This window comes from Gorilla gorilla, chromosome X (assembly GCF_029281585.2).
Source record: "Gorilla gorilla gorilla isolate KB3781 chromosome X, NHGRI_mGorGor1-v2.1_pri, whole genome shotgun sequence".
NCBI lineage: Eukaryota > Metazoa > Chordata > Mammalia > Primates > Hominidae > Gorilla > Gorilla gorilla.
In genome coordinates, this window is record NC_073247.2 from 59,666,712 (window position 1) to 59,676,235 (window position 9,524).

Genomic DNA, 9,524 nt, shown 5'->3' on the forward strand with positions numbered 1-9,524 from the left:
TGTCTCCAGGAACAGCACAGCCATGGACGGCCACCCTACAGCGATACCTGCCTTTGCCAGCAGGGGGCATCTTATCTCCAAGACAGGGAAAGCCTCAGAGAAGACAGGAACAGTCTTAAACGTTAACTGCTTGTAGGGTCACAGGCCTCAGGGTGCATGAGCTCCAGGCTGGGTGTCCCTTGGAGCCTCCCTCTCTGCATGTGGGCAGGTGGGGGCAGCCGAGGGCCTGGCTTTTACTGTTGTTCGGGGTCTTCTACAGATGACTCTCCTCCTCCTCCTCTTTTTCCTTCTACCAGGAACTCATTTCCATCACTAAAGAGAGGTTCTCATATTTTTAATCCTCTTTATCTCACTTAAAGGGTCCATTATAGGATTTTTCCACAAGATGCACTGGCTCTGAGGCCTGTGCCCAGGGCAGGTCAGGCTATAGATTGGCCAGGTTGGCCAGGTTGGCCAGGTTGGCTGAGGGCACCAGCCTGGATCCTGAAGACACTGGAGACAGCCCCAACAGAGCCTGGGGCTCAGGAAAAGGCCACCAACCCCCCAGCCAGATCCTGGCCAGCTGCCAGCTCCGCCTCCACCCAGTCCTCTCCCAGGGCCTGAACGCCGGGTCTAGAAGCTCCAGGCCTGGTGGTCTGGGGGAGACACGGGCCGGGAGGATCCCTCGAAAGAGGAGGCAGGAGACAATCTCTGTATGGCTTGAGGGATGCACAGCTGTGGGGTGAGGCATGCCCCACCTAGCACAGGCCCACTGACCTGCTGTGCAGCTGCAGGCCCAGCTGCTGCCCTCTATGGGGCTCAGTCTCCTCACCTGTGCAATGAGCATCATTACATCCCCAACGTGCAGGAGATGCTCGTGAATGGAGGGGAGCCGAGGCGTTGAGAAAGTAGATTTGGCTCAAGAGGAGGAGGAGCAGGTCAGGGTTGGTGGGGAAGGACGGATGCGGCCACCTCAGGCATGGCCGGGGCTGCCTTCCTCAAAGTGCTCAGGACAGTCAGGTGGGGGAAGTTCTGAGTCTGTGAGCAGAACCGTGGGCTGGGGACCAGGTGAGATTGTCTCTGTAGTGTTCTGGGGTGGCCAGCCACTGTGCCACTATTCCTTCCTGTTGGTCCTCATCTCTGCCCACGGGGAGCCCCAAGATGCTCCAAGAGCTCACAGTGAGCTCATGTGAGTTACTGCGACCCACATGCAGTCATTACAGCCATGTGTCATCATCACAACAGCCACCAGGTTAACACTTGGATAATTTATCCAAATAACGACTCACCTGATGTGATTTGCATGATATGCCATCATTTATTATTATACTTCTATTGGATGTTTAGGTAGTGTTCGATTTACTTTTTTGCCACTATAAACTATCTGTGGTGAGCATTGTTTCCCATACGTGTAAACTTGGGAGAGACACAGGAATGTTTATATAGTAAAACTATTTGTAATAGCAAAATACTGGAAACAACCCAATTATACATCATCAGGAAATGCATAAGTAAATTATGCTGTATTGACATCATGGAATACTACACAGCTATGAGATGGACTGAACTAAGGTACACAAAGACACAATGTTACATGAAAGAAGCCATATACAAAAGAGGAGATGATATATGCTTTTCATATATGGCTCAAAACCAAACAAAACTAGTATTTAGGCATACATACACCTGTGTTAAAACAGTTTTACAGAAAACAAGGATTCTGGCCAGTCACGGTGACTCACGTCTGAAACCCCAGCACTTTGGGAGGCCGAGGTGGGAGGATCACTTGAGTCCAGGAGTTTGAGACCAGCCTGAGCAACATGGAGAACCCCATCTCTACAAAAAATACAAAAATTAGCTGGGCATGGTGGCATGCGCCCATAGTCCCAGCTACTCAGAGGTGGAGGAGGGAGGATCACTTGAGCCTGGGAGGCAGAGGTTGCAGTGAGCCAAGATTGGGCCACTGCACTCCAGCCTGGGTGAAGGTATGAGACCCTGTCTCAAAACAACAACAACAAACAACCAAACAAGCAAAACCCCACACAGGGATTTTCAACTGCTTGATTGATACCATTTAAAAAATTTATTTAAAAAATTGTCACAGTAGAATTTACTTTGGGGGAGTTTCTATGAATTTTAATATGTGTAGATTCATGTAACCACCACTGTAATTAGTATTCAGAACAGTTCTATTACCCTAAAGAACTCCATTGTGCCTCCCCTTAGAGTCACTCCCTCTCCTCACCCCCTCACCCACGCAACACTCCATCACTACATTTTTTTTTTTTTTGAGATAGTGGCTCACTGCAGCCTTGACCTGGGCTCAAGTGATTCTCCCACCTCAGCCTCCCGAGTAGATGGGACTACAGACATGTGCCACCACACCCAGCTAAATTTTGTATTTTTTGTAGAGATGGGGTTTCGCCGTGTTGCCCAGGGGTCTCGAACTCCGGAGCTCAAGTGATCCGCCAACCTCGGCCTCTCAAAGTGTTGGGAGTACAGGCGTGAGCCACTGCAGCTGGTCAGGCCTTTCAATTACAATGTTGAATAGCAGGAGTGAGAGTGGACATTCTTGCCTCATTTCTGATCTTAGGGAGAAAGCATTTAGTTTTTCTCTATTAAGTATGATCTAAGCCAGGCAGGGTGGCTCACGCCTGTAATCCCAGCACTTTGAGAGGCTGAGGTGGGGGTGGATCATGAGGTCAGGAGATCGAGACCATCCTGGCTAACACGGTGAAACCCCATCTCTACTAAAAATACAAAAAAAAATTAGCCGGGCATGGTGGCAGGCGCCTGTAGTCCCAGCTACTCGGGAGGCTGAGGCTGAGAATGGTGTGAACTCGGGAGGTGGAGCTTGCAGTGAGCTAAGATCGCGCCACTGCACTCCAGCCTGGGCAACAGAGTGAGAATATGTCTCAAAAAAAAAAAAAAAAGTATGATCTAAGCTGTAGGTTTTTTTTTTTTTTGGTGGATGCTTTATATCAGGTTAAGAAAGTTATCTTCTTGTTTGCTAAGAGTTTTTTTTAAGATCATGAATCAATGTTGAATTTTGTCAGAAGCTTTTTCTGCATGACATGATATGATTATGTGGTTCAGTTACTTTCGAATGTCAGTATGGTAGATTGCATTTATTGATTTTTATTTTATTTTATTTTAATTTGTTTTACTTTTTTGAGACAGAGTCTCTCTGTCACCAAGGCCGGAGTGTGGTTGTGCTGTATCAGCTCACTGCAACTGCCTCCTGGGTTCAAGCAATTCTCATGTCTCAGCCTCCCAAGTAGCTGGGACTACAGGTGTGTGTCACCACACCTGACTAATTTTTGTATTTTTAGTAGAGATGGGATTTCCCCATGTTGGCCAGGCTCATCTCGAACTCCTGGGCTCAAGCGATCCCCCCACCTCAGCCTCCCAAAGTGCTGGGATTACAGGCATGAGCCACTGCACCCGGTCACATTGATTGATTTTTGAATATTGTGTCAGTTTTGCATCCCCAGGATAAGCCTCACTTGGTCATGGTGTCTTATTTTTGTATATTGGATTTGAATTGGTAATATTATGTTGAGGATTTTTTTTTCATCTATGTTCATGAAGGAAGTTGGGCTGTACTTTTCCCATACTTTCTTTTTTTCTGGTTTTGGTATCAGGGTAATGCTATTTGAGAAGTGTTCCTGTCTTATTTTTTGAAGAGATTTTGTAGAATTGGTATTATTTCTTCTTAGATGTTTGACACAATTTGCCAGTGAAACCATCTGGACCTGGCAACTTTATCTTCTTCTTTTTAAAAAAGACTTTTTTTTTTTTTTTTTTAAAGAGCAGTTTTAGGTTTACGGTAAACCTGAGAGGAAGGTACAGACATATCCCATATACCCCTCACCTCCACACATGCACAGCCTCCCCATTATCAGCAACCCTCACCAGCATGGTGCATTTGTTACAATTGATCATTATCACCCCAATGATACATGAGGTATCATATTGGCCTGAAATTTTCTTTTTTTGTTGTGTCTCTGACAGGTTTTGGTATCAGGATGATGCTGGCCTCATAAAATGAGTTAGGGAGGAGTCCCTCTTTTTCTATTGTTTGGAATAGTTTCAGAAGCAATGGTACTAGCCTCTCTTTGTAACTCTGGTAGAATTTGGCTGTGAATCCATCTGGTCCTGGGCTTCTTTTGGTTGGTAGGTTTTTAATTACTGCCTCAATTTCAGAACTTGTTATTGGTCTATTCAGGGATTCGAATGCTTCCTGGTTTAGTCTTGGGAGGGTGTATGTATCCAGGAATTTATCCATTTCTTCTAGATTTTCTAGTTTATTTGTGTAGAGGTATGTATAGTATTCTTTGATGGTAGTTTGTATTTCTGTGGGATCAGTGCTGATATCCCTTTTATCGTTTTTTATTGTGTCTATTTGATTCTTCTCTCTTTTCTTCTTTATTAATCTGGCTAGCAGTCTATCTATTTTGTTAATCTTTTAAAAAAAGCAGCTCCTGGATTCGTTGATTTTTTGAAGGGTTTTTCACCTCTCTATCTCCTTCAGTTCTGCTCTGATCTTAGTTATTTCTTGTCTTTTGCTAGCATTTGAATTTGTTTGCTCTTGCTTCCCTAGTTCTTTTAATTGTGATATTAGGGTGTCGATTTTAGATCTTTCCCGCTTTCTCCTGTGGGCATTTAGTGCTATAAATTTCCTTCTAAACACTGCTTTAGCTGTGTCCCAGAGATTCTGGTACATTGTGTCTTTGTTCTCATTGGTTTCAAATAACTTTATTTCTGCCTTAATTTCATTATTTACCCAGTAGTCATTCAGGAGTAGGTTGTTCAGTTTCCATGTAGTTGTGTGGTTTTGAGTGAGTTTCTTAATTCTGAGTTCTAATTTGATTGCACTGTTGTCTGAGAGACTGTTTGTTATGATTTCTGTTCTTTTGCATTTGCTGAGGAGTGTTTTACTTCAAATTATGTGGTCAATTTTAGAATAAGTGCGATGTGGTGCTGAGAAGAATGTATATTCTGTTGATGTGGGGTGGAGAGTTCTGTAGATGTCTATTAGGCCCGCTTGGTCCAGAGCTGAGTTCAAGTCCTGGATATCCTTGTTAATTTTCTGTCTCACTGATCTGTCTAATATTGACAGTGAGGTGTTAAAGTCTCCCACTATTATTGTGTGGGAGTCTAAGTCTCTTTGTAGGTCTCTAAGAACTTGCTTTATTTTTATTTATTTATTTATTTATTTATTTATTTATTTATTTTTTGAGACAGAGTCTCGCTCTGTCACCCAGGCTGGAGTGCAGTGGCGCAATCTCGGCTTACTTCAAGCTCCATCTCCTGGGTTCACGCCATTCTCCTGCCTCAGCCTCCCGAGTAGCTGGGACTACAGGTGCCTGCCACTATGCCTGGCTAATTTTTTTGTATTTTTAGTAGAGACGGGGTTTCACCGTGTTAGCCAGGATGGTCTCGATCTCCTGACCTCATGATCTGCCCGCCTCGGCCTCCCAAATTGCGGGGATTACAGGCGTGAGCCACCGCGCCTGGCCAATTTTTTGTATTTTTTAGTAGAGGCAGGGTTTCACCATGTTAGCCAGGATGGTTTCGATCTTCTGACCTTGTGATCTACCCGCCTTGGCCTCCCAAAGTGCTGGGATTACAGGCGTGAGCCAACGCGCCTGGCCAAGAACTTGCTTTATAAATCTGGGTGCTCCTGTATTGGGTGCATATATATTTAGGATAGTTACCCTCTTCTTGTTGCATTGATCCCTTTACCATTATGTAATGCCCTTCTTTGTCTCTTTTGATCTATGTTGGTTTAAAGTCTGTTTTATCAGAGACTAGGATTGCAACCCCTGATTTTTTTTTTTTTTTTTGCTTTCCATTTGCTTGGTAAGTATTCCTTCATCCCTTTATTTTTGAGCCTATGTGTGTCTTTGCATGTGAGATGGATCTCCTGAATATAGCCCACCGATGGGTCTTGACTCTATCCAATTTGCCAGTCTATGTCTTTTAATTGGGGCATTTAGCCCATTTACATTTAAGGTTAATATTGTTATGTGTGAATTTGATCCTGTCATTATGATGCTAGCTGGTTATTTTGCCCGTTCGTTCATGCAGTTTCTTCATAGTGTCAATGGTCTTTACAATTTGGTATGTTTTTGCAGTGGCTGGTACTGGTTTTTCCTTTGCATATTTAGTGCTTCCTTCAGGAGCTCTTGTAAGGCAGGCCTGGTGGCGAGAAAATCTCTCAGCATTTGCTTGTCTGTAAAGGATTTTATTTCTCCTTTGCTTATAAAGCTTAGTTTGGCTGGATATGAAATTCTGGGTTGAAAATTCTTTTCTTTAAGAATGTTGAATATTGGCCCCCACTCTCTTCTGGCTTGTAGGGTTTCTGCAGAGATCCACTCTTAGTCTGATGGGCTTCCCTGTGTGGGTAACCCGACCTTTCTCTCTGGCTGCCCTTAACATTTTTTCTTTGATTTCAACCTTGGTGAATCTGATGATTATGTGTCTTGGGGTTGCTCTTCTCAAGAAGTATCTTTGTGCTGTTCTCTGTATTTCCTGAATTTGAATCTTGGCCTGTCTTGCTAGGTTGGGGAAGTTCTACTGGATAATATCCTGAAGGGTGTTATCCAACTTGGTTCCATTCTCCCCGTCACTTTCAGGTACACCAGTCAAATGTAGGTTTGATCTTTTCACATAGTCCCATATTTCTTGGAGGCTTTGTTCGTTCCTTTTTATTCTAATCTTGTTTTCATGCTTTATTTCATTAAGTTGATCTTCAGTCTCTGATATCCTTTCTTCCGCTTGATCGATTTGGCTATTGATACTTGTGTATACTTCATGAAGTTCTCGTGCTGTGTTTTTCAGCTCTATCTGGTCATTTATGTTCTTCTCTAAATTAGTTATTCTAGTTAGCAATTTCTCTAACCTTTTTTCAAGGCTCTTAGTTTCCTTGCATTGGGTAAGAACATGCTCCTTTAGCTCGGAGGAGTTTGTTATTACCTACCTTCTGAAGCCTACTTCTGACAGTTTGTCAAACTCATTCTCGGTCCAGTTTTATTTCCTTGCTGGCAAGGAGTTGTGATCCTTTGGAGGAGAAGATGCATTCTGGGTTTTGCAATTTTCAGCCTTTTTGTGCTGGATTTTCCTCATCTTTGTGGATTTATCTACCTTTGGTCTTTGATGTTGGTGACCTTCAGATGGGGTTTCTGTGTGGATGTCCTTTTTGTTGATGTTGATACTATTCCTTTCTGTTTGTTAGTTTTCCTTCTAACAGTCAGGCCCCTCTGCTGCAGGTCTGCTGGAGTTTGTTGGAGTTCCACTCCAGACCCTGTTTGCCTGGGTATCACCAGCAGAGGCTGCAGAACAGCAAAGATTGCTGCCTGTTCCTTCCTCTGGGAAGCTTCGTCCCAGAGGGGCACCTGCCAGATGCCAGCCGGAGCTCTTGTATATGAGGTATGTGTCAGCCCCTGCTTGAAGGTGTCTCCCAGTCAGGAGGCATGGGGGTCAGGGACCCACTTGAGGAGGCAGTCTATCCCTTAGCAGAGCTTGAGTACTGTGCTGGGAGATCCGTTGCTCTCTTGAGAGCCAGCAGGCAGGAACATTTAAGTCTGCTGAAGCTGTGCCCACAGCCGCCCCTTCCCCCAGGTGCTCTGTCCCAGAAAGATGGGAGTTTTATCTATAAGCCCCTGCTTGGGGCTGCTGCCTTTCTTTCAGAGATGCCCTGCCCAGAGAGGAGGAATCTAGAGAGGCAGTCTGGCTACAGCGGGTTTGCCAAGCGGCCGTGGGCTCTGCCCAGTTTGAACTTCCCGGAGGCTTTGTTCATAATGTGAGGGGAAAACTGCCTAGTCAAGCCTCAGTAATGGCAGACGCCCCTCCCCCCACCAAGCTTGAGCATCCCAGGTCAACTTCAGACTGCTGTGCTGGCAGTGAGAATTTCAAGCCAGTGGATCTTAGTTTGCTGGGCTCCGTGGTGGTGGGACCTGCTCAGCTAGACCACATGGCTCCCTGGCTTTAGCCCCCTTTCCAGGGGAGTGAACGGTTCTGTCTTGCTGGCATTCCAGGCACCACTGGGGTATGAAAAACAACTCCTGCAGCAAGCTCCATATCTGCCCAAACGGTTGCCCAGTTTTGTGCTTGAAACCTAGGGCCCTGGTGGCATAGGCACAGGAGGGAATCTCCTGGTCTGTGGGTTGAGAAGACCATGGGAAAAGCATAGTATCTGGGCCTGGATGCACCGTTCCTCACAGCACAGTTCCTCATGACTTCCCTTGGCTAGGGGAAGGAGTTCCCCGACCCCTACTGCTTCCCCAGTAAGGCAGTGCCCCACTCTACTTCGGCTTGCCTTCCATGGGCTGCACCCACTGTCTAACGAGTCCCAGTGAGATGAGCCGGGTACCTCAGCTGGAAATGCAGAAATCACCCACCTTCTGCCTTGATCTCGCTGGGAGCTACAGACCAGAGGTATTACTATTTGGCCATCTTGCTATTGCTGCCGTTTTTTGTTTTTTTTTTTAAGACAGAGTCTCACTCTGTCACCCAGGCGGTAGTGCAGTGGTGCAACTTCAGCTCACTGCAACCTCTGACTCCCAGGCTCAAGCGATCATCCCATCTCAGCCTCTTGAGTAGCTGGAACTACAGGCACAAGCCACCGTGCCCGATTAATTTTGTTTTTTTAATATAAGTTTTGTAGAGATGAGGTCTCACTATGTTGCCCAGGCTGGGATTCTCTGGCTCTTAATAAATAATTGCTTTTTAAATCTTTCACAAAGGAAACCTTGAGTGAGTGAATAATCAAAAGGTGATAGATTGTTTAGTTTCTATTTTCTGTGGCATGAAGGTCAGTGATGCTCAGGATGGGTGTGAGTAAGATGCTTGTGCTAAGCATGCTCTCTGCCCCACAGTCAGTCTGCATGAGCCACTGTTTCTAATAAGACTGTGGATAGAGTGATATAATCACCTCTAACCATATCAAATGTTACACGTAAGTTTCAGATTTTGAGACATGAGTTGATAAGATTTGAAGTTCAAAGACCATGACTTTAGTATTTCCTGAGTAATCAACTGAAATATGTTTTACATATGTGTTTTCCAAATTGCTGACCATTCATTATAAGTGCTTCTGAATTTAAAGGAGGTACTTGATGTATAGGTAAGAAATTACCTTTAAATTCTGGAGGTCTACCCTCAAAGTGTATACAGAGGTTTAATTGGATGTAAGACACAGGATCACCTTTAGGGTTCTGTTTTTTGTCTATTTAATAAAACCCAAACTGTAGTATGCTTTACATGCCTTTAGAATCATATAAATAAACTGCTGTTAAGTAATGTTCCCAGTTGTTATGTTTCTGTTACAGGTGAAAAGCAATCACAGAGTTAAAAGAAGACAAGCTGAAATGATGCAGGCTGCTCCTATGTTGGAAATTTGTTCATTAAAATTCTCCCAGTAAAGCTTTACAGCCTTCTGCAAAGTAGTCTTGTGCATCTTTTGTGAATTTTATTTCTAGCTTTCTGATGCTGTGAAACATGTATCATTCTTTGAAATTTTATATTCTAACTGTTTGAGC